The sequence below is a fragment of the Lissotriton vulgaris genome, chromosome 4_1, assembly GCF_964263255.1.
Source record: "Lissotriton vulgaris chromosome 4_1, aLisVul1.2, whole genome shotgun sequence".
NCBI classification, from domain to species: Eukaryota; Metazoa; Chordata; class Amphibia; order Caudata; family Salamandridae; genus Lissotriton; species Lissotriton vulgaris.
In genome coordinates, this window is record NC_141691.1 from 525,722,293 (window position 1) to 525,747,836 (window position 25,544).

A 25,544-nucleotide genomic window follows, 5' to 3' on the forward strand; every position below is an offset into this window, starting at 1 on the left:
GAAAGATCTTCCAGAGATACCAAAATTGCCCCAATAGTACATCTGCATGTAAGGCACTCAAACTGACAGTGTTAATCTCTAAAACTGCATAGATCCCAAAGTCTTCAAAATTAGAACAATTACTTGGAGCCGATATGAAAACCATTTTAGATTTCATTACGTGGCAGACAGTATCCCCCTAGTTGAGAATCAGAAACACAAGTAGTAAAAGTGAGCATCTTGCTCCCGTAGAACTCTGTTCTGCATCCTCGTATTTTGGAGGAATTGTTTCCCACCAACGTATATCTTATATTTTGGTTCATCTCACAAAATCTTTCAAAGCATGCCAGAAGTCTGAAAAGGCCATTCTCTGTGCAAGCACTTGGGAGTCTCAGTCTAGCCCTAGAGCAACACGGGGACAGGCACCTCTCCAAATTTAGGTATATCCATGGCCGCTTCTTGGGAGTATGAAGTCAAAGAATTGATAAATATATTAAGTAGGATAAAAGCCAAAGTACAGCCATGCAGCTCTCACTTTTCAGTGTATATGGGGTTCACACCTACTCTCAATCGGGCAATAGTCAACACGTGCCAAGGTGCTTATGAGCGAAACTTGCAACAGTTCAAGTAGTCCAAGGCCTATTCCAGCTGCAAGCAGAGCAAGTATTCACGGATTTCATATTAATAAGAAAGGGTTGGAAGCATAGGTCCCACTAAGGACATTACTTGATGGCACCCGTATGAGAATCCTCACACAAAATAGTCTCCCCATAGAATCTAACAGGCAAACTGATCAGGAATTTCTGGCATTAGCTTCTGATATATGTGGGCTATTAAAGCGGTCCAAGGGGATGGCGGGACGAATCCCAGTGCAATACTTGCATTTCCCCACATACTTTAAGGGCATTCACACAGCAAGGTCGGACTTCAGGATCAATCAGAATACGGTCCAGAAGAAGGGTTTTTTGTGCATTCATGGCAGCTTCAGCCTCCTCTAGGGTGAAAGCATCAGTCCACTTTAACAGAGGTGAAATCGGGCCGGGTGAGATCATGGATTTGCTCCCTGGAGCAATGCAGAGTCGCAAAGTGTGAGACCTCAGAATCCACTCTGACAATTGTTATGTTATGTTATGCAGGGGTTTTGTATAGCGTGCGGCTACTCGGAAGAGTGTCCCGACGCTTTGGATTGCACACTAATCTCATAACACAACAGGGAAAATAAAATAAGAAACAGAGATAAAAGAAACCTAATAGGGACCGAAACTAAGAGGAAAAGAGCCAGGTTTTAAGCCCTTTCCGAAAGGCCAACAAATTAGGAATGCTGCGCAGGGACACAGGCAGTTTATTCCATAACTGAGGCGCTAGTAGTTTAAAAGAGCGGCCTCCGATGCGGGCTCTCTTCACACGAGGAACCGCCGCAAGAAACAGGGCTTCAGACCTGAGCGACCTGGCAGGCAAATAAAAGGCCAGCCTCTTCTGCAGGTATTTTGCTCCGGAGGCGTGCAAGGCTTTGTGTGCCAGAGTAAGAGTTTTAAAAATTATCCGCTTCCGGACAGGGAGCCAGTGCAGAGCCTCCAGAAGACCCGAGGCTCTGGCACGGCGAGATAGTCCAAAGATGGCCCGTGCTGCCGAATTCTGGACAACCTGTAACCGTTGGAGCAGATATTCTGGCAAGCCGAGATAAAGGACGTTGGAATAGTCAATTCTCGAGCCTATAATCGCCTGCACCGTGATCTTCCTATGTTCCTCCGATAACAAGGGAAGGAACTTACGTAGCATCCGGAGTAGGCCAAAGCAGGTACCAGTGAGACCGATTACCTGTGAACGTAGTGTGAGGCCATTATCGATCTTAATCCCAAGGTTTTTAGCCACCTGGGACGAACTTGCTGGTGGAAACATGTTCTCTGGCCACCACACTTTCCAGTCCGGATCCGAACTGCACCCAAAAAAGAGGACCTCGGATTTATCCGAGTTGCACTTGAGGCTGTTGTGATGGAACCATTGAAACACAGCCTCAAGGCAACCCTGGATCCTACCTCCATCGAAGTCCGCACCCCTCTCACAGGTGAAGAGGAGCTGGGTGTCATCGGCATAAGAAACGATCTGGGCCCCGAAAGATCTGGGACTCCGCCAAAGCCGCCAGAGGGGTCATGAAGATGTTAAATAGAGTTGGACTCAGGACAGAGCCCTGAGGAACTCCGACACCCAACCAAAATTGGCTGTGGTTTAGGTCCTGAGGACCAACTGACCTATGCCACCACATACCAGAGGCTGGACAGGATGGAGGCTGGGAAGTAAAACACTCATTAGCAGTCCTTAGATGATCAGAGAAAAACAAATCAAATAAAACCTCTAGGATGGAGAATCTTTCTAGTGAAGATATAAAAAGGCCCATCTGGTTAATACGATGGACTTCGTGGCAAGAGGCGAATGCACAACTAAGAAAAAGATTCACGTAGCAGCAAAACACTACCAAGTCAACAGCCACCCGCCACACCAACCTGCACTACAGAAACACACAGATAAAACTAGCATAAACTTAGCAAACCCTGATGTGCACAACATTGCAGTGTTTGGATTAGGATGCAAAAGCAGAAAACCCTACGCTCGAGGTGAGCTACGGAAAAGCAGTCCCCGGTCGAATGATAATAATGAAAAGTCCTTTGGCACACCAACCTATGTAAATACATTTGCACAAAAAGTTTCATAGATTGAACTTCTTTTACTAAAATTAACATTGAACAACTCTACTAACCACGCACAACCAGACACAACCAGACACCAACAAAACAACGGACACAAAAGAGGTTTCCTCCTACTTGACTAGTGGCCTTCCAAGATCCACACAAGAGTGCACCGAGACAGAAAATGTCCTAGAAGGCCACAACAATCATGGTTCCGCACTCAGACTGCAGAGGCGTGCTGCTCCATGTATCCATCCTTCACTGGCTGAATGCAGGGTATCCATCCGTTCACCAGCATGTTTCGATACCCTCAAACATCGAGTATATTTTTTTTTAAGAACAGTTTTTATTGAAAACAGATTGCAGAGCATTACAATGACAGCATTTCGTTCTTCTCTTGTAAAAAGGATTTTTTTTAACACGAATTACATATTTTCTGCTACAGTTTGTATGAACCATCACATCTATTCTCCCATCTCTCAACCCTCCCCATCCTACATGTGCATGTTCCAGGGAGTCGCATAACATATTTCGTTCATACACTTGAATCTGAATCTGAGTTCTCCGGCTGCAGGGGTTCACATATCTCCTCTGTATATGTTCCTTCTCCCCCAGACCTTCTCCCACTTTCTTGGGCAACCTCTATATAAATACACAGATCTTTCTGCGACCATTGCTAGGTCCATATCTCTACACCACTGCGCGAGAGTGGGGCTAACCCTGGAACCCCAGCGTTGTACGATATTCCTTTTTTGCAACAGTCATTCCCAACGTCACCCAGCCCTGGGTCGTCTTCTTCAAGTCCGTTGGGTCCCATATGTTAAGCAGGCAGCATCTCGGACTTGGCAGCACAGTAATTTGTGTAACCTGGGAGAGTGTCCTCATTACTGCCATCCAGTATCCCACAATCATGGGGCAACTCCAGATAGTATGGTAGAACGACCCACTTTCCTGACACTCCCTAAGACAGCGCGGCGTGTCCGCCCTCCCTATCTTGTGTAAAAGTGCTCTAGTATAGTATGTGCGGTGCAGGATTTTAAGCTGCACTAGTCTGAGCCTTGATGGAATAGCAGCATCCTTAGGGGAAGCTAGCGCCTCCCTCCATTCCTCCTCATCAATATCTCCTACCTCGTGCTCCCATTTAGCCTTCAGGGTCCCTGTGGGGTCTGTTCTATTGTTGACTATTTTTTTATATGTCAGTGAGATTGCTTTCTTCTGGAGGTGATACGTCGGGAGTCTATCCTCCAACGGAGAGGAGTCCTCCGGATTTGTGTCTGGCGGCAATAGGGACTACAGCGCATGTTTAATCTGTATATATCTGAACCGCTCTGTCTCCGCTAGGCCATATGTGGCCTGCAAATGAGCGAAGGTGACCACCCCACCCTTCTGCCATAGGTCTCCAACCGTTGATATTCCTATTGAGTCCCAATTATGGAACCCTTTTGTGTTGCCCAGCATCCCAAGTTTCTTTGTATCCCACAGCGGAATAGCCTTCGTGACCACCCGTTCCCACCCAAGTGCTCGCTGAGCGTCAAACCATATACGTATTGTGTGTAGTGTCGGACCTGTGATAGTGTACTTTTTCTTTTTTATTGTACAGGGCGCTCATAAGCCCTGCCGGTTCTAGAAGATGCCTGTCTAGTCTGAATGCCGGGTCTTCCTGAGGAACATGCAGCCATTGATTAATTGCGACTAGTTGGGAAGCCCAAAAATATGCTTTAATATCTGGTAAGGCTATCCCGCCATCATACCAGCCCTTAGTAAGTTTTTGGAGCGCTATACGAGGTGTGTTCCCCTCCCAGAGCAGCGTTGTTACTTCCGCATTGATTGCTCCGAGATATGTCGGGGTGATAGAGAATGGAGTATTCAGTAATACGTACAGGAATCGTGGGAGTGCCACCATTTTGAAAAGTGCCGCTCGTCCCAGGAGTGTTAAAGGTAACGTGCGCCAATGTTTAACGTCTTTTTAAAATCGCGCGAGGGGTTGAGTTAAGTTTATTTCGGTGAACTGTGCACGGTCATGTGTTCTGTATATCCCCAGGTACTTAAATCCAGCAGTGACTATTTGCAGATCGCACCCTCCCGGTAGACGTGGCGGGGGACCCCGCAGCACGTATAACAATGATTTGTAACAATTGATGGTGTATCCGGACACGCGCCCATATGCAGCACATATATCTAATAAGCAGTTAAGGGAGCGCGTTGGGGACGTCAAGTGTAAGAGAATGTCATCCGCATACAGCGAAATACGATCCTCCCAATCCACAGCCCATCTTATTCCCCGTATCGTGAGGTCCTGCCTAATCCATGCCGCCAGTGGCTCCAACACTATCACAAAAAGCAGGGGTGACAATGGGCAGCCCTGCCGCGTCCCTCTTCCCAGTGGGAATTCTGTTGATATATATCCGTTTACTACCACCTGTGCCACTGGTCTTGTGTACAATAAGCGGAACCATGTACAGAACTTTGGTCCGAAACCCATGCGCTGTAGGACCGCGAAAAGAAAGGGTCACTCTACCAGGTCAAACGCCATTTGTGCTTCTAAGGAGAGTATAGCTGCGTCTTCCGTTATGGCTTGCCTGCGTTCCATTACACCAAACAGCCTTCTTAGGTTGAGCGCCGTGTTAGGGTGCGGCATGAACCCAGATTGGTCAGCGTGTATAAATTCAGATAAATGCTGCTGCAGCCTAGTGGCCAGAGTCTGGGCGAGTATTTTCGCCTCCCTATTAAGGAGAGATATTGGTCTATAGGATGTGTATTCATTCGCTGGTTTACCGGCCTTATGAATTGCCACTATGGTGGCAAGGCGCTGATCTCTTGGTAAGATACCACTTGTGAAGCTTTCGGTGTACATGGCCAGTAAATGGGGCACCAGGTACTTGATCCCTTGCTTATAAAATTCAACCGGGATCCCGTTGGGTCCCATCGCTTTCCCGGTGTGTAGCGCCCTTATCGCCTGTGTAAGCTCCTCTGGCGTAATGTCTTCCTCTAAGGCAGTCGTGGCATCTGGGTCCAGTGTGGGCAGTCGTATATCGTGTATAAAGGCCAGATTATCTTCTATCGTTGTGGCGGCTACTGGTGTGTATATTGTCTTATAGTGTTGCGCTAGTGCTTCGGAAATCTGTTGTGGTGTAGTCACTAAGTCTCCGTCCATGGTCCGTATTTGTGTTATCCAATTGCTGACCCTCTTTTTTCCTCAACCAGCCCAGCAGTCGGCCCGCTTTATCTCCCTGGCCATATATCTTGTGTTGAGGGTTAGTTAATCTGTTAGAGGCTTCCTCTTGCACGTATGCTCTGTACGCCTGCTGGGTCAAGTGCAATGCGTGGGCTGTCTCCTTCGTAGTGTTATATGCATGCGCTCCTTTTGCCTGCTCTATCTCTGACTCTGGGTCAATGTGTTTTTGGTGTTCTCTCTTTTTGCCTGTGATTAGTGAGATGGCGCTACCACGGAGCACTGTCTTATAGGCCTCCCATAGAGTTGTCGGTGAGGGGACTGAGTGTTGATTTTCTGCAAAGTAATGCTTTGTGACCTGAATGAGTGATTTACACAATCTACGGTCCTGCAGATATCAAGGTCTGATTGGAAATAACCTACGAGTGTCAGTCATGCCCAATATTCCAGTGGCTAGTGTGAAGATGTAGTCAATTCTAGAGAGACTATTGTGCACCCTGGAGTGAAATGTAAATTGTCTGTCAGTGGGGTAACTGGTCCGCCATGTATCCATCAACCCAAGCGCCTCCACAAAGTCTTGTAGTCTATAGGATGACCCACCAGTGTCTCTTGGAGGTTGTCTGTCCATTGTCGAATCCATAACCGCGTTAAAGTCACCTCCTATAATCAGTTCTCCACGAGGGAGTGTCAACAGGAATTTCCCCAGGTCTATAAAGGCAGCTTGGTGTAATGCCGGCGGGATATATACCGACAATATATTGTAAGATTTACCGTCCCACTGGCCTGTGGTTACCGCAAAGCGTCCCTGGTCATCGTGACATGTGTTAGTGACTATAAACGGGAAGCGTATGTTTATGAGGACCCCTAACCCTCTAGACCTGGATGTAAACTCAGAGTGGACTATCATCTTGAATCCCCATCTGTTCAAAGCTTGAACTGTCGTCCCCTGGAGGTGTGTCTCTTGGAGCAATGTTACTGGTACATTATTGCGCTTCAGGTACTGTAGCACCAGTCCCCGTTTAATTTTGTCTCCCAACCCATTTACATTCCAGGAGACTATTGACAACTGCGACCCCTGTCCCTGGGCGCTGTGGGTGTGTGTACCCGAGTCTCTATCCTCCTGGCTCCTATCTGGCATTGTGATCTAAAGTGGGCCGCCCCTCCTGGACTCCTCTGCTATAGCCCGTCATGTCTTGCTCCACAAGCATCTGTATTAGAACAACATAAAAGGGGGCTACGACCCCAACCGAAAAACCATCTATAAACTGATCCCATCCCTCCAACCCATCCCTGCTTCCCTGCCCAGCGGATTTAGAACTACCCGCAACCCCAACTCAAAGTTATCCTCAGTGCAACCTGTTGTGGTGCTGTGCATTTCTGGGTTTGGACCCTCTTCTGGGGCTGTGGTCCTGTATCTCTTGCAATGCCGTCCATCGCCCTTGCCCAGTTGTAGGTTTATTGACTGTAGGAGACTATAACTCCTGGACGAATTTCAATCCCTAACTGACTTGACTGACGCACATGGTCTTCAGACTTCCCACATTGGTGACGCTACACCTTTTCACAATAGGCAAAGAACGTAAATTACTACCTTGTTTTTCTAGAGCTCTCCTCTCATTATCATGGAAAAAACGGTCTTCCACTAGAAGAGAGCTGGAGCTTATCCTGAAAAATACGGTCCATACAAACACTCAATATAAATATAGTTAATTTAATTATTTACATATGACCTATTTGGCCACCCAAAAGGACTACCCGAGCATTTAGTTCATCAACAGCAGGCTGCTCCAAATGCATGCTTTAAAATGCAGCATATTTCCACATCCTTGGGAGTGCCCCATAGTGGCCCATTTCTGGACAGCAGTAACCACACACCTCAATAAGATCCTAAATAGACCAGATCTCTGCACCCCGGGTAGGTGCTTACTGGGCCTGTCCCCTTGCCCACAACTTCGGAAAGTTGAGGACAGAGAACTGGGACTCACCCTGTCACTGGCAAAGAGCCACTGTTAAGGCATGGAAATCCATCCTGGCTCCACTAATAAACAAATGGCGAGCAGCTACGATGAAGTGGATGAATAGTGAAAGCATTGCTCAGCATGGTCAAGACAAAAGAGGTACAATCCGAGTTCAGTGCACTCAGTGAACGACCTAGAATGGGTGATTAATGTTAATAGACACAATGTGGAAGGTTTTGCGTTGGTAAACTATAGTTCTGGGTAGTCCTTCAGGTATTGGATGTACATGGAATCAAATTGCTTCCCAATTGACACCTTGGTCAACACCCCCAAGAAAAACTCCTTTACACAGAGATCTGCGATTAAAGATGCTAATATATACATTTGCACCGCCAGAGTTCCAGGCCTGCACGGTTCCATATATGTTAAATTGATTTATTTTTTTCTTTTCTTGTTCGACTGCTTTTTTCAAGTGATGGTCTGTAACATGCATATTGATGCAGAACGGCACAGCTTTGATTTTAAATGAAAAAGATAACATGGATGACCTACCCCCATTGAAATACTCCCAAAATAGCTTAAAGGTCTCTGAAAAAAAAGTTTTGTGTTTATAGGTCGGTGTGGACTTCTGAATGTTTTCAAATCAGCCGTAGGACAACAATCATATCTCAAAGTGTAATGTTCTTATATATGAACCCGAAGGAACCAATAGTGGTTGGTGGCATACAAATGTAAATAACGTAACGTCCTCAGGTAGGAACTTTCATATTAAGGAGAATTGCAGTGTTGTAGCCTGGAGGCAAAGTATTCTTCTATCCATACCGACCTATTGAATTTGAGAATCAGCGGAAGAGATCTGTCATGATTTCAGTGTCTGTCTAGTAACAGAGCGGAGGCTTTTTGTGATGAGGAAGAATGGCCTTATCTGATAGGTGGTCCTTGGCTTAATGATCAAAGATTTAAACTGCACTATCACCTGCAGCCAATTGGAGCTAGCCAGGGTTGGAGTGACATGGGCTAGGATCCAAGGTTTAATCAATAATCCCACAGCTGCACTCTGAGTGCCCTGTATCATGTTTGCAGCACTGTCTGGGAGACCCAGATACATATTGCTCCCTTAGTCAAGCCCAGATCACTCTAAAGCATGGACCGCAGTTGCCTGTTGGGGGAAAACATGATGGAGAATATGTCTGAGCATTCACATTTGAAAACAAGCACTGGCAAAATCGGACTGGCAGGCATTTTCATAATCTAGACCAATGGACTTTGCCAAAACTTCTGTGCACAATGAATTTTTATTTCAGTAGCAGCCAGGTGGCAGAAACAGGGGAGCTGGTGGACATGTTAAATGTATCAGAGGCCACTTGGCTGAATGTGGTTTCTGAAGAGCCAAAGGGATTTCCCCCTCAATAAAACAGTATCAATAACATTTGTCGCAGAGTGAACCAATGTAGGTTGCATTGGAAAACAAGCATTTGCAATGCAATAGGTCTCGCATTACTGAAAATTAGAGCTATTGGTGTTGCATTATTATTTGCAACGCCAAAAGCTCAAACTTTTACTAATGCGAGACCTATTGCATTGCAAATGCTTGTTCTAAACAGTAATAGCTGCGCGTGAACACCGACAAATGCGTCATCATTTAGGGAGGTGTGTATGTGTACTGGGGAAGGGGTGTGAGATGGACGCGGGAGGTGAAACACACATGTCTGAACACAGGGAAAATTCTCTGCTCCCAGACGTTGATGTGATTAGAGAGCACTTAGAGTCCAAGGAGTCTGTTACTGGAAGAAGCACACGCAGGCAGAGAGAAGGGCAGAGGGGGGTTGAGTGGAAAGGGGGAGAAGTGGGGTGCTGAGTTGACCTTTGAGAGGAAAGGGAGAAGAGGGGGGTTGACTAGAGAGGAGGGTGAGCCGTGAGTGAAGCGGGCAGGTGTAGAATGTGCAGATAGTGGAGTTCAGGGCTGCCTGTGGAAATGTGGGTGCTCTGTGAGGAGGGTGGGTTGTAAGTGAGGAAGGTAGGGGATAGAAATGTGAGAATAGTGGGGTGTGGGGTTCGGACCTGTGGGGGCGGGGGTCTGTGAGGGGGTGGGCTGCCAGTAGGCAGCAGTGGTAGGCCTGGAGGAAGGGTGGTGATTAGGGTGGGTGAGAGAGGGTAGAGTGTATAGGCGGTGAGTTGTGGGGAGGAAGATCTGTCAGAAGTGTGGGGTGAGCTGTGAGTGAGGAGGGCAGGTTGGACTGTGAAGGGAGTGGGAGCTGTACGAGGGCAGGGTTAGCTGTGGGTGAGGAGTTGGAGGGTGCGCGGTGTGGAGGGGGCTTGTCCGCGAAGCTGCCAGTGAGATGGTCTGTGGTGCGAAAAGGGATGCCGGCAGCCAGGAGTCAAGCAGGGGGTGTATGGGCTTCCCTGGGAGGGGTGAGCCGTCAGTGACAGCGGAGAGCAGAGCAGTGACCGAGGAGGGTACTGAGTGGAGGGGACTCTACTTTCACAGGATGCGCGGGTTCCCTCGGCTGTGGAATAGCCTGCGACTTCTCGACTCGGGGCTTCGATGCGCCTTTTGTTTTTTTCTGACTCAAGTGCATCCTTCCTGCGGCCGAGCTCCCCTAATGATAGATAGAGGGTGGGGTAATAAAGCGGGAGGTGCCAGGAAGAGGCAGCAGCCGTAGACTGTTTGCCCCTTTCTGCTGTCAACATGCTTGCCATTTGTTTTGAGATCTGCACCTCCACTCCCCTATCTCCCGTAGAACATCCCTCCTCCCCCAACACACACACTCTCCGACGGCAGCCATCAGTCGGAGGGTAATATCATGCAAAATATGCCGCTTCTCAACTAAATATAACTGAAATGACAACGACCGCTGGAGGGCAGGAGACAAAGAGGGGGACGGAGGGGGGATTTGAGAGGAGGTAGTTTGGCGGTGGGCAGTCCGGGGCAAACCTGGCAGAGGGAATCCATGGGCAGGAGCGAGTCTGGTGGGGTACACAGACCACCTCAGATGGAGGGGTCCAGGGTCCGAGCAAGACAGTGGAGGGGGGAGGGGGCGAGCATGGGCTGACAGGAATCTAGGACAAGGTGCACGGGCCGAGGATGCAGAAAGGATCTAAATGACCATAACGTGTTGTTAGACTTCTTAAAGGAAGTAAAAAAAGACACATATAGACGCGTTAAAAAGATGACGATTGGGACGCGTGCAAGAATACCGCACACTTGAGTGTGTTAACTACCACTAACACCTGGGCGGGGAGGGGGTTTGTTCCATGGCGGAGGCATACTGTCAGGCTACAGAAGACACGGGCCGAGGGTCAAGCTGGCGTTGAAAATTGGGCGAAAGAGCTCTGAAGCGCCTGCTTGGCTGACTTGCTCGCCATTTAATCTCGCCCAGCCTCTTCCCGGCCGCCCATAGGCTCCCACCGGGACTCCTCCCCCACCATGACTTCAAGCTTCTTTCACAACACCGGACCCAATATTGGATGCTGCTTCCTCGCGCCGCTGGTAGCCATGCCGGGGGATCCCCAGGGCTCGGCTCGCCCCCGGATCATCCGCATCTGTCGCTCTGCTTCCCTTAGCGCCGCGCACAGACTGCACAGGTGAGGCGCGAACACCCCTGGCCTTCGCTGGTTGAGAGGTGGTTGGCACATTGCATCGCCCTGGCGCCTGACAGCGGGAGGCGAATAACGGGTGATGGCCGAGAGCGTTCATTGGTAAACGTGCGCAGCCCTGCTTTAAAGAGGGAACAGACTATTGAATATCCGTTTTTCCTGAATACCTGGCCAGCTTCCTGCTTTGAGCGTGAAAGTGCAAAGCTTTGGGAGAAGATGTGGTCTAACGCTGGGCTTTAAGTGGGATTAAAACCATGGTACGGGATGCCCGCGCATGCGCGGCATTTCTAACTTTCATTCTGAGAGCCCCGGCCTCGGTTAGAAATCCCGCGCATGCGCAGGCAGCCCCCGCTCGACTAGGTCAGACAGCTCCCGTCGTGAAGGAACATCGGAAAGGGGCGAACATGCGTAAGGGGAGAGGAGCCCGGTGAGTGGGGGTGGGGTGTACGCGCGTGTGTCTGTGCGTGCGTCTGTCTGTGTGCGCGTGTATCTGCTTAAGGGGGGGTGCGTGTGTGTATGCAGTGTGTGTATGGCTGTGTATGTGCGCATGCGTGAGTGAGGCTTTCTTTGCGCATGGGAATATGAGGCACGGCGACGTGCGCGCTCACGAGGTACAATCTCGGCAGGAAAAAGCGCGTGGCACTTTGCTGTCCACATTCCCCCAAAAGTAACAACATAAGTTGTCTCCGCCTAGACAGCAAAGCTTCGCTTTGCTTTCGTCTAGGCTCGACCTAAAAATAAGACAAAATGATTGATTTTGTATATAATGCTTGTACAAGAGAAATAATCGAATGTGACAAATTGTGTGATGAATGAGTGAACTTTACAGATGTATTAGAACCACTTCATAGGCAGTGGAATTATATGCCAAACCCCAAATGGCATGTATTGAAAGATGTATTCACCTCCTGGCTGATCAAAATTTGATCAGCGCGGTTTCAAAGCAATGGTTAAAAGAAACTGACCAATTGTAAAGAAGAGGTCAGCAGACAGGCGCACTGTCAAGCCAGAACCAAAAACTAATGCAAGAGGCCAAGTTATTGAAAAGAAAAAGACCATATAGCCCAGATTAGTCAAATTCTGTGTTGGTCTCTTTCCAGTGCATCAGCAAAGGTCTGATGAACTGGGCATGGCCACCCCCGGGGTTCATGGGGCAACAGAGCCATCTCCCTGGATACTCCGATAGGTTGGGAGCCGTGGCATACTCTACTACAAAATCCTTCTGAGGTCCATCATGGTCTCCTGAGATGATATTATGACCTACCTTACACATCCTAAGAAAGTGAATTAAAAATATTTTGCAGGCCTACAGCAGAAATAAAAAAGGCAGGACAGAGGGATACAAACAATATCAAGTGCCAGGATTTTACCCAGTGTGATCGAGGAAAACTGGGGGAGAACTTCAACGTGAAGGTCCCAAGCCAGCAAAGAACCCAGTGCAGAAAAAACAGTTCACGTTGTTATTGTTGTTATTGTTATCTGGGTTTTATATCGCGCCAAATCACCGTCAGGTCTCAAGGCGCTTCTGACAGATACAGCAACAAGAAAGGTAAGTAAACAGGGATACAGATTATCGGCCTAACTCCCAGAGATCCAAAGGCATCTCTGAATAAAAGTGTCTTCAAAGATTTCCTAAAAAGGAGGAGGTTAGTTTCTTTACGAAGGGCCTCAGGTAGCTTGTTCCACATTTGAGGGGCTTGGATTGAAAAAGATCTCCCGCCTTTGGTTGCCATTTTAAAGCGCGGACATGACAGCAATTGGGAGTTGTAAGATCTTAAAGTTCGCTTGGGATTATAAACTTCAAGCCTCTCTTTTATATAGGCAGGTGCCTGCCCATAAATTGCCTTATGGGCAATGCACAGGCTTTTAAATTCCACCCTTTGCTTTATGGTGAGCCAATGTAGCCTGTGCAATAATGGGGAAGCATGGGTCTGTCTGGATGATCTGAAGATTAACCGTGCTGCATCATTCAAGGTGACCTGCAGGCGGTTGATTAGGTTTTTTGGCAGACCTAGATATAATGCATTCACGTAGTCGATCCTGGAGACTATTGTTGCAGAGACAATGGTTCGGAGCATATTTATAGAAAGTAAGGGGACGTGCTGCAGTTTAATGAGCATATTCTGTACAGATAGGCTGGCCTCAGGGAACACAATGTGGCAATGGAGGTAGTGTTAAATGTATATCACCTTCAAAGGGTGTTCTAACGTTCTATCAATAAACGAGAACACATATGCCAAGGAACACCTGCTCAGAGATTCTATGTTATAGGTTTGGAAGAGTATCAGAGAACTCATAGGAGACTGTCTAGGAAGCAGCCACGCGTCTCAAATGCAAACACTTCTGATTCACAAAGTGACGGCTGCCATATTGGAGAAGCCTTCACAGCAAACACAACTTCTAAAATGCATCGTTTAAAGATATTTCTGAAGTGAGAAGTTCCAGATAGTTTAGGGACCCAAGACGCTGGATTGTGTACATCAATCAAGCTACCTACCTTTGGCAATAGTGGTGGAGACCCCAACTGATGACAATACTAGGGCACCATGAGCCGGGGTTCCCAAAAGAACCCACAAACATCACTGGTGATTCATTCGACAGTGAACTGAGGTTGCAAAACGTCACTTGCCTGGGGAGCCAAACATCCTTGCAATGGCCCGCCTCCTTGTGCTCCTAGTGCACGGTTATTGATAGCAGTCTATGTTAATATGCTAATTTTTGAGTATCAGTCACTAATCTATATAGGACTTCCACCCACTTCAAAGGCATCCAAAAGCCATTCGAGAACATTTTGTAGAGCTCGAGTATTTTTATAATTTTACATAGGGGCATAACGCACACTTTACTGCGTTCAGGCACAGAGAAACCCAAAATAATTAGATACACATATATTATTATTACTTCTGACACCACAAAAAATCCAAAGTTTACTATGCAGCCCCCATATCCACACTGACTCTCTGCCCATCCAATGGCCATAGCACACGAGCCCTACCATCCCTTACCCTACAAGTAAATCTACTACATTAATTTAATACTTAGTTCCAGAAAATATGGACATACTTGCTCTCTCAAACTGAAGGACGCTAATTCAAAATGCAAACTGCCGACCAAGGAGCTAGTGGATTTAAATAAAAAAAGGAAGGGTAGAACATTGGTGAAGATAAGTTGACAAAAGCAGTAGAATGTTAAAAAACAGCATAGTGCACGTCTCAAATGATAGAAATCACAAATTATACCCTTTAAAATTAGTAAAGACATTCTAGAGCCAGCCACGGTGGACATTTGCAACGTCAGCAACAAACACACATCAACGTCCTCCTTAAAAACAGAAATTAAAATACGATCAACCAACAATAGCCATGTGTCCTTCAAATCCCATCGACAGCTCCCAATGGCAGCAAACATTATAGCGGAGTGACAAGAATATATACACTGGCATTGCAACCATTTTCTGGTATAGCCAGCTGTATTAATACCAGATAACCCGCCTGTCACCTTCTCTAACAACTGCCTTATTACATGCTTCAGTAAGGCCAGTCAGCATCAGGACCAGTCCTAGTCACAGCGCCAGTGTAACAACCCAGTGCAGATGTCCACGGGCTGTCCAACTATCTCCCGAGTTGGCGCTCATAGCACAGAAAGGAAGTAGCTGCTCGTCCTTTCATTCTGATCTGCGTCTTAGAGGGGAAAATTGAGCTTACTGTAACTGTTTAGAAGGTGCAGAGCAGCAAGAGTCCGTCACCATCACTGCAGAACTGATCAATATCATATTCCATTGGCTGCTGGCATAATAGGAGTCTTATTTCTTTGTAAAGCGCTTAGAGACCCCTGTGGTTATAACGCGCCATACAAATTAAATAAATAAATAAATAAATGTTCTACAAAGCTCTCCATACCGCATGCTGTCATCTCAGAACGCGGAGGGCAAAAAGGATTACAGGAGAGTAAACAAGGTTTATTCGCAAGCAGCCAACCAGCACGCCGTGGTAACAGTACGGTCTCAGGCAGTAAATCGGTGCAGGGCAGCAATTCAGACCTTGAGAATCGATCAGAAGACAGAGGAGTCTTAATGCGGGTAAGGATGCCATTCTTAGGCCTAGCACCAGGGCCACTGGAATTATGCGACAGAGGAGCGCCAAATTATGTAGCAGGGTTGACTAAATTATGCGGCAAGAAAACCCAAACTATCCGGCATAAAGCAGCACATTTTTGGATAGGATTTCCTTTTTTGGTCTTTTTTTACACATGGCAATTCTATCTGGGCAAATATTTTGCTTCATTTGTACCCCTTTAACAACTGAATACAGAAATAGGCAACTGAAAGATGACCAGGTAACCCTTGCGACAGGCCTTCCACTGCGCTCGAACACATCACAACATTTGGTAACTTTTGATCTGTTTGAGCTAGAAACTATTTTTTGTTCAAATCTGTAGATTACGCAGCAGATGATGGATTATGTGGCAAATGCAGCCAGCCCATAATTCAGTGAAAATAGCCACAGAAACACATAGTTACAGTAGCCCTGCATATCACTCACAACCGGGTAGAAATTGGCTACTGGTGTAAACAGTATAGGAAGGAGAAGCTGTGGTTTGACGGCCTTGATGAAGCTATCAAGTTATAGGCCGAGCAGAAGTGTTCAGAACCCTACAGGATGTTATGGAATCATCCTCGAATCTGAGGTGCAGTGGGTGAGTATTCCACAGGGTAGATAAATAGACGTGTCTGCCTCCAAATCGTTCACGTTTTGGTGGGTAGAGGAGTCCTGCTGAGTAATTGACTCGAATGTTTAGCTGAGAAATATGGCTGGAAAAACTTCCTTACGCCAATCTTGTGCGAAACCATGCGGAGACTTGTGAACTAAACACAAGGTTTTTTATTGTGCTCTCTATTTGATAGGGAGCTAGAGGAGTGATTTGAGGGGGGAGATGGGTTCATATCGCCTTAGACTGAAATGTGATGAGCAGTGAGAGTATGAGCTCTCCCCAACCTGCTGGGAGCGGACATTTAGCGACTAGGGGAACGGCTGTCTTGGAAGGACAGATGTGACAGGACTACCACCAACACCAGGGCGATTCTATGGGAAGAAGAAAGGGGAAAATGTGCGTAGCCGTTGCAGAATGCATATTTTTGTGAGAATCTTATTGAACAATGCACACAGGTTTCCTTAATCCAAAAATGGTGGGGTCCCAATGAGTCAGACCATGTACAAGGAAAAATAGAGGGGTCTGCCAAACCAAACTCACTCAGTTTTCTTGCATCCAGTTCTGCAGGTCTGTGTCTCCTTGAAACAGTTTGGAACCTGGTGGTCACCTCTATGAGCCTCACCCAAAGTGCTGTGCAAAGGGGTGTTTTCATCATACTTGGGCTACTTATTACTGTGCCCTTCATGAAGGTGGGACAGGCAGCATACAGATGTTGTAATGTAATGTATGTAATGTATTTGAGCTTATATAGCGCACAGCTACCCGCAGTGGGTTTCCCGGCGCTTGCTTAGGGAACCCGTCCTGGTATTCCCCTGTGAGATAACCCCGGCAGGGTATCCACAAGGTGAAAGCCAGGCATCCCGCCGCGAGGGGCCGTTGTGGAGATTAAGCAAGCTATTGCTCAGAGTCGCAGAGTGTGAACCCGTGAGTCGAGAAGGCACCGGAGCGAGAATTATCAAGTCCGTGGAATTTTTAGCCCAAGACCCGCCGAGGCGGGGAATTGAACCCTGGTCCAGGGCCGATCTCAGCTTCCGGGTCTGCCGCCTCTAACCCCTGAGCCACACTTCTCTGTTCAAGAAGTCATGGCAGAGGGTAGGATCATATGGATTTCACAAGTGAGAACCGCGGTGGCTTTCAGAGTAGAACCTATTTTGATTTGGTGGGTGACAGTCAAGAAGGCTGTAACGCGTGCAAGGGCAGTCGTGCCGTGCCAGAACACGAGGATGAGTGATCAAGCAGAAATTTTGGGCTGATGATGTCAAAAGAAGAGGGGGCATCTTTGGTATTTTCTTCTGGAAGCAGGAAGCACCTTTCTTTTAATGTTAAGGAGTGTATTTTTTAAGAGTTGGGATGCAGACACTGAGTCAGGTAATAATCTCTTGAAGAATGGTAGGATCTGGATAGTGTTGGACAGCGGCGGCCAGCAGAGGTAAACGCAGCGGGCAGTGGGGTAGGAGGGGGGGTTGGGTCGACTGATGGCGGAATAGGTATAATTAAATAATATCTATTTCGTCGTCCGTCGACTCGCTCCATACCCGACGCGCCCTGTCCCGCTCCACAACGCTTACCTGTGCCGGCCGCTGCTGGTGTTGCATTCTGACATCAAGTAAACATGCAGAGAGGCAGGCGGGAGGAACAGAGAATAGTGTACAAGATGGGTAGATGGGAGTAGCAAGGTTAACAATAAGGGTAGCATTTTGTTTGTTGAACAGAGGCATGAGGTTGCTGGAATGGTCTTGGGGGTATCAACTCTATAGGGTAAGGTTAGGGGCCACCTGTTATTTATACATCTCAAAATAAAAATGTGGGGGGGTAGACTCCTCCGCTTCTTACCTATCGTATTGAAAATGGGCCTCATGACTTGGATACAAGCATCCTCAGAACCCAGAGATCGAAGTGAATGCGCTGCACTAGAGGCGTGCAGCATCATAATTCAATTACTCTTTCTCTCTGTTTTCAGTCCGCAATGGAGCCTTCATCTTGACGGTCTTAGGTGTGTGGATTTGGAGCAGAGCCATCTAGTTGAGACCTTTTGTGACTGACGAATCAACAAAAGCAAGGAAGGTGGAGGGCAAGTCTGAAGGACGAATGTCAGAGGCCATAAAGACTTCATGGAAGGGAGAAGAGTTCCAATTGCTGAAATGTGGAAGTTGTGAATAGTCTAGAAGACATAACCATTTGGAGTTTAACTCATTCTCAATAGAGAACTTAATGCAGACGTGATCAAACCAGCACGTCTCTTATGCAACAACCATTAACCCCTCCCCTGCTGATGACGGAACCGCTCCGTCATCAGCCGCGGTGGCGCTGTGCTGATGACTGAGCGGTTCCGTCATAGCCCGCCCGACGCGCCTGCGCGGCGCAAATTCCGCGCCTGCGCTGGGCGTTCTATTGAGCGGGCGGGGCCACATGACGGAACCGCTCCGTCATAAGCACAGCGCAACCGACGCTGGTGACGGAGCAGTTCAGTCACCAGCATGCGCCCGCCGCTCTTCCGCCCCCCCCCCCCTTAGCACTGCGGCGGAATAGCCGCCGCAGTGAAGGGGTTAAAGCAAATATTACTGCTTCGGATTGCAGTAAACTGGAAGAAATGAATAAACATGGCAAAGAAGGTTTTCAGTGAGAAATTGAGGCCGTCTAATTCCATCTATTTCTAACATGCTTACCGCCTATTTGTCTCAGATAATCCAATAACCTTTAAAAACACTTGTTTACTTATAAATTGCTGAATTTAAAAGCATTCGACTATAAATTACATTTGTAAACTTTGCAAACCTAAGTCTGGGGGCAAATTCAGTCCTGTGGTGAGCAGTCTTCACATTTGATATTTCCTGTGATCAAGGGTGAAATGCGAAAGCTCTTTAATTTTCACAGCTTTTGACATCTGCATTCTCACTCTACTGATATTCCCTCTCCCCTCACACAGAAAAGGTGTTTTGATGCCATCAGCCAGTCGATTTAAGTGTGCCACCGGTGGAATATTGTAATGTGAAATCCCCCAAAGAGTGGTGAAAGACATATTACACTTAAGAAACAAAATCAGCTCTGGGGGTCTCGTCATGAGTGCCCCAGAGTAATCCCAGTTATCTACCGGCCCCATAATGCCCATGACTGGCCCCATCGAGATTACCAGGGCAACTTTTTGCTCAATATCAGTTTTTCTCATGAACTAGGTCTGGGATATTAGCGTGAAGAGGCTGCTAGGTGGTAAATGTCCTATATATGGGACACAAGCTGGCCTTGGGATGGCAATGTGGCCCTCTGGGGAGTCTGAGCAGTACTCTTCCGATGGTTCAGAGGTTTCCATCACTGGGTGTGTTCTCTCTGTAGAGTGAATGTGACGCGGCGCGGTTTGATGAAAGTGTCAGCTTCAATGAACTGTGAGCTGTAGGGGTGATTTTGGAGGGCTGTACCAAGTCCCTTACTTTCCTCTCAGTCGGCCATTATGCAGCAGATGTATGGGTGTGTGTGGGTGTGTGGTAGACAGCCAGCCGAGCAGGGCATTAGGATGCAGGTTAATAGCACATTAAGGCCCAAGGGCTGTAATGATCACAGGGAAAAATGAAATGTCTGCTAAGGAGAAGAGTGCATACCTTAGACTTCTTCCACTACCCCAGATGTGTTTGTTCAGGATTTTCCGGTGTCTGCCATGGTAGACACCCTCTCCTCCACAGGCACCATCGCTGAAGCAGACCGTCCTGCCCGGTTTCTCGTTCTCCAATGCCAGCTTCCTTTCTTGCTGCAATTATGTTAGTTTTTTTTGCCGCTCACTATTTTAGTTCTGTGGTGACAATACCACAACCCCCACCCGAGATAAGAGGAGCCCGTGAAGTTGTGAAAGCGGAAGTCACCGAGAGATGTGAAACGAATACTTCTCTCTCTGCTGCAGGGACAGCGTTTAAGGAGCAGAGAACCACCTGCCAGTCCGTTTTAGAAGAGAGCGTGCGACTAGGGGCTGTCAAATGTGCAATAATTGTTTATTTCTGTGCATGAACAATTCAACGTGATAACTTTCACATTTTATGACCTCTTCTTTACATTTGTGTGGGTTTTTAGAGGTCTTCTTTGAAGCGCAGCCTATTGTCCCATGCCTGCGCGTGAGGAAGCATGTGAGACGGAGGGGAGGAGCCGATTATGTGGCCTGGTGACACGTCATAGAGGCGGTCCTTCTACAAAGACAACACAAACTAAGGATCAGATCAGAAGTTTCAATTCTTAAAGTTTCTGTAGCTCCATCCAAAGGCCCAATAAAGACCTATTTTTGTATTCTCAGCTTCAGAAGACTGACTTACCTGTGGTTACTTATATTTTGCGTTTATTGTGAATGTATATGTTTGCCCATGTTTGTCTACCGATTGCTTGTATATTTCGTCGTGACTTATTGAGGCCACTGTGTCATATGCTTGTCGCCGCTTTTGGACTGTAGCATGAACAAATAAAGGATCTAAAATGTTGTATTACCAAGCCTTTTAAAAGTTAGGGCTCAACCCCATAGAATTGTCGCCCATTATGATATACAAAAATCCAAATTACTTTACAAAGCTTTAAGGAGAAATAATTCGCACTAGTTCTTTTGCTTTGCACAAACCAATGAAGTCTCCTTAAATAGCAGACAAACTCATACATTTTAAATATTTGTGGAGGGTATATATGACCCCTGCTAAGCTACATGCTATTGATTCAAATTGATCTCATCATTACCTCCAGTGTGGTGGCCCACAGGCCGATTTTGCCCATCTGACACGGAATTGTGCTAATATTGGGGCTTTCTGGAGATCCATATTTGAGATTATATCAAAAATGATTCACTTGGATGTTACCCCTTTGCCGGAACTTGCTTTACTGGGATACGTGGGTGGGCTCCCGAAAAAGGTCCGTAAAGTCACAGCCATTGTCCTTTTGCTTGCAAAGAGAAAGATAGCTCTTAAATGGGGTAGCAGAACATCGCCCACTGTCAGGGACTGGCTCCATAGTCTTACGTACTGCAATACCAATTGTGAGCTATATGCCAGCACTAAACCTCTTGCCTCCCGCCCAAAAGATATTTGGGAGCCGCTTAAGGCTTACTTGTTGGAGACTAGTTCCGCCTCTGCCACACTACCGCCTGATGGGATAGTCCCCACCGGAGTGGGGCAAGTACACCACATCCCACTTCATCAGGTTGCTGTGATTTGCTACTTCATCCCTAGATGGTCTATCCTGGGTGGCTGCTTGGGTTTAATCTGCTCTGGGGGTGCCAAGCGAGGGCGTTCCAAATTTGGTTGTGAAATATACCCTGAGAATATGCTCTGTTATTTATTTATGCTTGTCTAATATTGCGACTGCATTGCTGTCTATTCAGTTCGCTATTGCAAAATTGTAGTGTTTAATCATGCTGGATTGTTAACCATAAGAAAATTGGAAAATAAAGTTTAAAAACAAAAAGCTTTAAGGAAAAATACTTTTTTTTTGCTTCACTAAAGATAACAGGCAATGAATGTCATTGATGAGCTCACAGAAAAGCCTACTACGGGTGGAGAAATCCACTTACCTCATGCTTGTTTTTCCTACTGCTGAGAACGTAGAGCACTCTGAAGCGCCCAGGGAAAGTGTCGCACAATAGGCACCTATTAATAAAAAATAAAACAGGAGGTTATGGGATGCAGGGTTTTAGTGAAATGAATCATCATTGGCTTTCACCTCTAATATTCAAAGACCTTAGATAACTAGCCCTGCTGCCTCATTAATTTTTATATAAATACATTTGTACACCCTGTTTTTTTTAAATTACATTTCTTTTATTAATTGTTGTGGTTTGACAATAAGTATATATATGCATAAATCAGTTATAAGCAGACTTTGGGACATGGACATTCTAGTTCAAAATCAGCTGAGCAGCATTACACGTTATAGTCACTGATGTTCAACAGATTGAGCGCTACCTCACCTCCAGTTGCCGAGCGATATGTGACAAATAAGAATAGGTTGTTGCTCTTGGCGCTGTCAGCTCCCATGTCTGCTTATGGCATGCTGGGGTTGTGGGAGGAAGGCCAGGAATTGGTACACCCTGCTACACTGAGCGTAGGCCCTGACCTGGAGGTGCGGAGCAGCGCGGAGGATGACATGGACACAGGTTCTTTCGTTTCAGGTCTCTGCCCTGAACAGTGCGGGCGGACCCCCTGTATTATAGTTGTTGATGTCAACTGGGGACTCAACCATGGTCCATGCAAAACAGAAGATAGGCTGGCCAGGTTCACTGTTCCTTCGGGCCATGCTACTGGTGCGCGTGGGCAAAACAATACACACCCCGCTACACCAGCTGACCACTACATTACATCCCTACATAGCATAACATTTCATTGTCATTTTAAGGTATTTGAAATAGGCTACGGTTTATATGATTAAAAGTAGTATAAGGGTAACAATTACAGGCAGATCTACACATGAGGCAATCTAAAGTCTGACGATGTAGTGGACGGAGGGCATGTAGTGGTAATCAATGTAGAGGCTGGAGACATGGTAACATACAAACTTTGTATTCATCATTCCCTTGCTGCCTGGTCACCTCCTTTCAGTGCATTCTGCAAACCTATCTCTTTACATCTACTTTTTGCTCGAATGAACCCACACACTCCACCTTATTGCCTGTAGTCTTGTAATACCTCACAAAAGAGGGACAAAGGGCTTTTAAAGGTCCACAATACGTGCCCCAGCAATTGTCAATACAAAAGGGTATGCAGTTCCTACTGTACGGCATGTATCGGTGCCGAAGACGACTTTGTATCGAGGCATGGCTTGTGTATATCTGTGTTGCACAGCAGCCTCTAGGAGAGTAGGCTATAGAGCAAGAAAGGTGAAATAAGCAGCGGCATTGGCCGAGTTGAGTCAAAACAAGAGAGGACGAAGCGCGGCTGGTGCCGCCTCTTCGGAGGAAAGAGCAAAATTAATTAAAGTAAAGCGCAGCATCTGCAGCGCCGACCTGACGGTGAGCAAAGCCCTATGATGAAGCATGACACCCGGCCAGTGTGTGAGGGTCCAAATTCCAACAGGAGGAACTCCCCGTTCCCCCTGTACCTCATGATCATCCAACTCTATTGTCCCCCTGTAACAGATAGGAACGGCATACCCTTTGTATTGTCTGGTAATACCACCCATTAGTGTGTCACCTCAATAGAGAGGACTGTGCATACAGCATTCAACCACCCAACATCTACAAAAAAACAACTTTCCCGTTAACCAGAGAGCAGGGACGCGAGCTGCCCTCAGTCATGGTTGTACGCTGGGTGCGCGTCCAAGACGTCCCCCTGGCTTTTATCCACACACTTGTATCATTCGTATCACATTCACCTGGAAATGTAGATACTAATTATAATAACTTGTTTTGCATAGGGACTCATAACAGATATTATTGGCTGCAGTAAACAAGGGCACACTTGATCCCAGTGTCTCCTACAGCTCCAAATACAGCTGCATCCGATTGGCCCTCCAGGGTAAGGCATGGCACTTTCAGAAATAGGATTGAAACAACTTTAGGTCCCTCCAGTATGCCAACCATAAACAGAGATGGCGTAGAGCCGACGCCTCATTTTCACTTTCACATGTATAAATGGTCTAAAGCCTTGTGGGGGTGATACGTGTTGGATACTGGTTGTACCACGCTCCATGGATGGAGCGCTGCCTTTACACTGCGCTCTTACAATGCTGTATGCGGTTTTCACGAGTTTTTCTCAAGCGGAAGGGGAGGGTGTGAAAAGGCTACACTTCTGTGAAGATATGAATATCATGGGCTATCCACGTGCCGAGCAGCCTTACAGCTGCACCAGTATTACTGCATGTAATGAAAGTGAACACAGGTAAGCCTGAATAGTATATGACGTATGCATGTTGGTTTACATCTTGCCTTGTCTAATTCTAACCAGCTAATGGGTGTCTAGAAGAGAGACAGCTGCATTGGGTGGCACCTCCAGCATGTCTCTGCATTGCCAGGCAACAGAACTTGGCATTCTAGTTACCATTGTGAGCATTGGCAAAAGTGCCAGCGTGCACAATATTGCTGACCCCAAACCCAGGACCGTCATAGTAGTGTGAAGTAGTGTGGCTCACTGGTTAGAGGCGGCAGACCCGAGAGCAGAGGACGGCCCGGGACCAGGGTTCGATTCCCGGCGCGGCAGGTTTCTGGACCAGGGTCAGCGGACTCGATAATTCTCTCGCCTCGGTGCCCACTCTGATCAGCGATCACACTCGGCAACTCTGGGCATTAGCTTGCCTCATCTTCACTAACGGCCCCACCAGACCGCCGGGTATGCCTGGTCTCACCCTGGAGATACCCATTAAGGGACCATCTCTCAGGGAAGCCAGGAAGGGTTTCGCAGCGGTCGAAGCGCCTTGGGACCCTCCGGGTAAGTAGTGCGCTATATAAATGCCTATACATACATACATGCTAAGGGGCACATTAAAGTGTTTCTCCTATTGCACCCAACTCCCATCTGTGCCCCCTGCCGCATGAACACGGTCTGGTGGCTTAGTGGACTACTACACCTACTGCAGGGGCCGGTGTTCGATCTCATGGCCACAGGTTCAAATCCCGGCAGATCCACTCAGCCTCTCATTCCTTCTGTCGTCGATAAAATGTGCACCATTGAGTTGTTTAACAATAAACATATGTTATTCAGCGCCAAGATGCGCCTTTGGGGGTGAACGCGCGCTTTGCAAATACACATGTTATGATGAACATGATGCCCCCGGCTATGTGCCTCAACTGTTCCTCACCCGTTGCTCCTGAAATGCACTACACTCACTGCTTACCTCACGAAGAATGACCAGAGATCTCTGATGCACAGACCCCAGTGTTCCACGCGACACTGTGCGCCTCTTTGGTGTATCAGTAATGGTTCATGGGTGCAGAGCTGCTGTGCCCCTCTCACCAAGACCATCATGTGTGCTACTCACGTGCACTACATACCGCCCCTCCTGCACAAGGTGATGTACGATGCTTAGTGTGTGTGCATCCATACCAGTTTGGGTGCCTGTCTGTTGAACTTTGTGAAAATGGATGTCTGTAGGGTCTGAGTGCATGTTTTAAGACAGTGTGCATAGGTGCTTATTTGTTGTGTTCCCACCGCATGCATGCTCTGGACAGAAGCTATGCCTCATGGGATCGCCAATGCTTTATTCCTCACACTAGCACTCACAGTGTGTGTGGCGTGTGTATTATGTATATGATACGTGCACAGCCGTGTGCCACTACAGCACGAGTGGGCTTAGCGCCAGGTCTCAGGGGCGAGGAATCGTGGATGCAGTGGATAAGGCTGTTACTTACTCAGCAGGATAGGCATCAGACATTGTTTTTTACAAAATAAGTGCCTTAATGCAGCAGAGCGGCAGTAAGGATCTGCAATGGCTGAACCCCTGGCTTCAGGGAATGTATATACTGTAGCAAGGGCCATCTGGTTCACCAGGTCTCTG

At 47.3% G+C, this 25,544-nt stretch overlaps 1 protein-coding gene across 2 annotated transcripts in view; it reads right to left on the reverse strand.

The window, feature by feature from the left end:
* The window catches only part of LOC147721189 (ETS-related transcription factor Elf-1-like), a 263,214-nt gene that overhangs the window by 149,950 nt on the left and 87,720 nt on the right, over window positions 1–25,544 (reverse strand). The window contains exon 2 of one of the 2 annotated variants that reach the window (XR_015309863.1): window positions 21,631–21,706. The gene's annotated coding sequence lies outside the window, so the exon portion shown is untranslated. Of the gene's footprint in view, window positions 1–19,693; window positions 19,826–21,630; window positions 21,707–25,544 lie in introns of those variants that run through there. The other variant, XM_086964672.1, reaches the window with a different exon arrangement.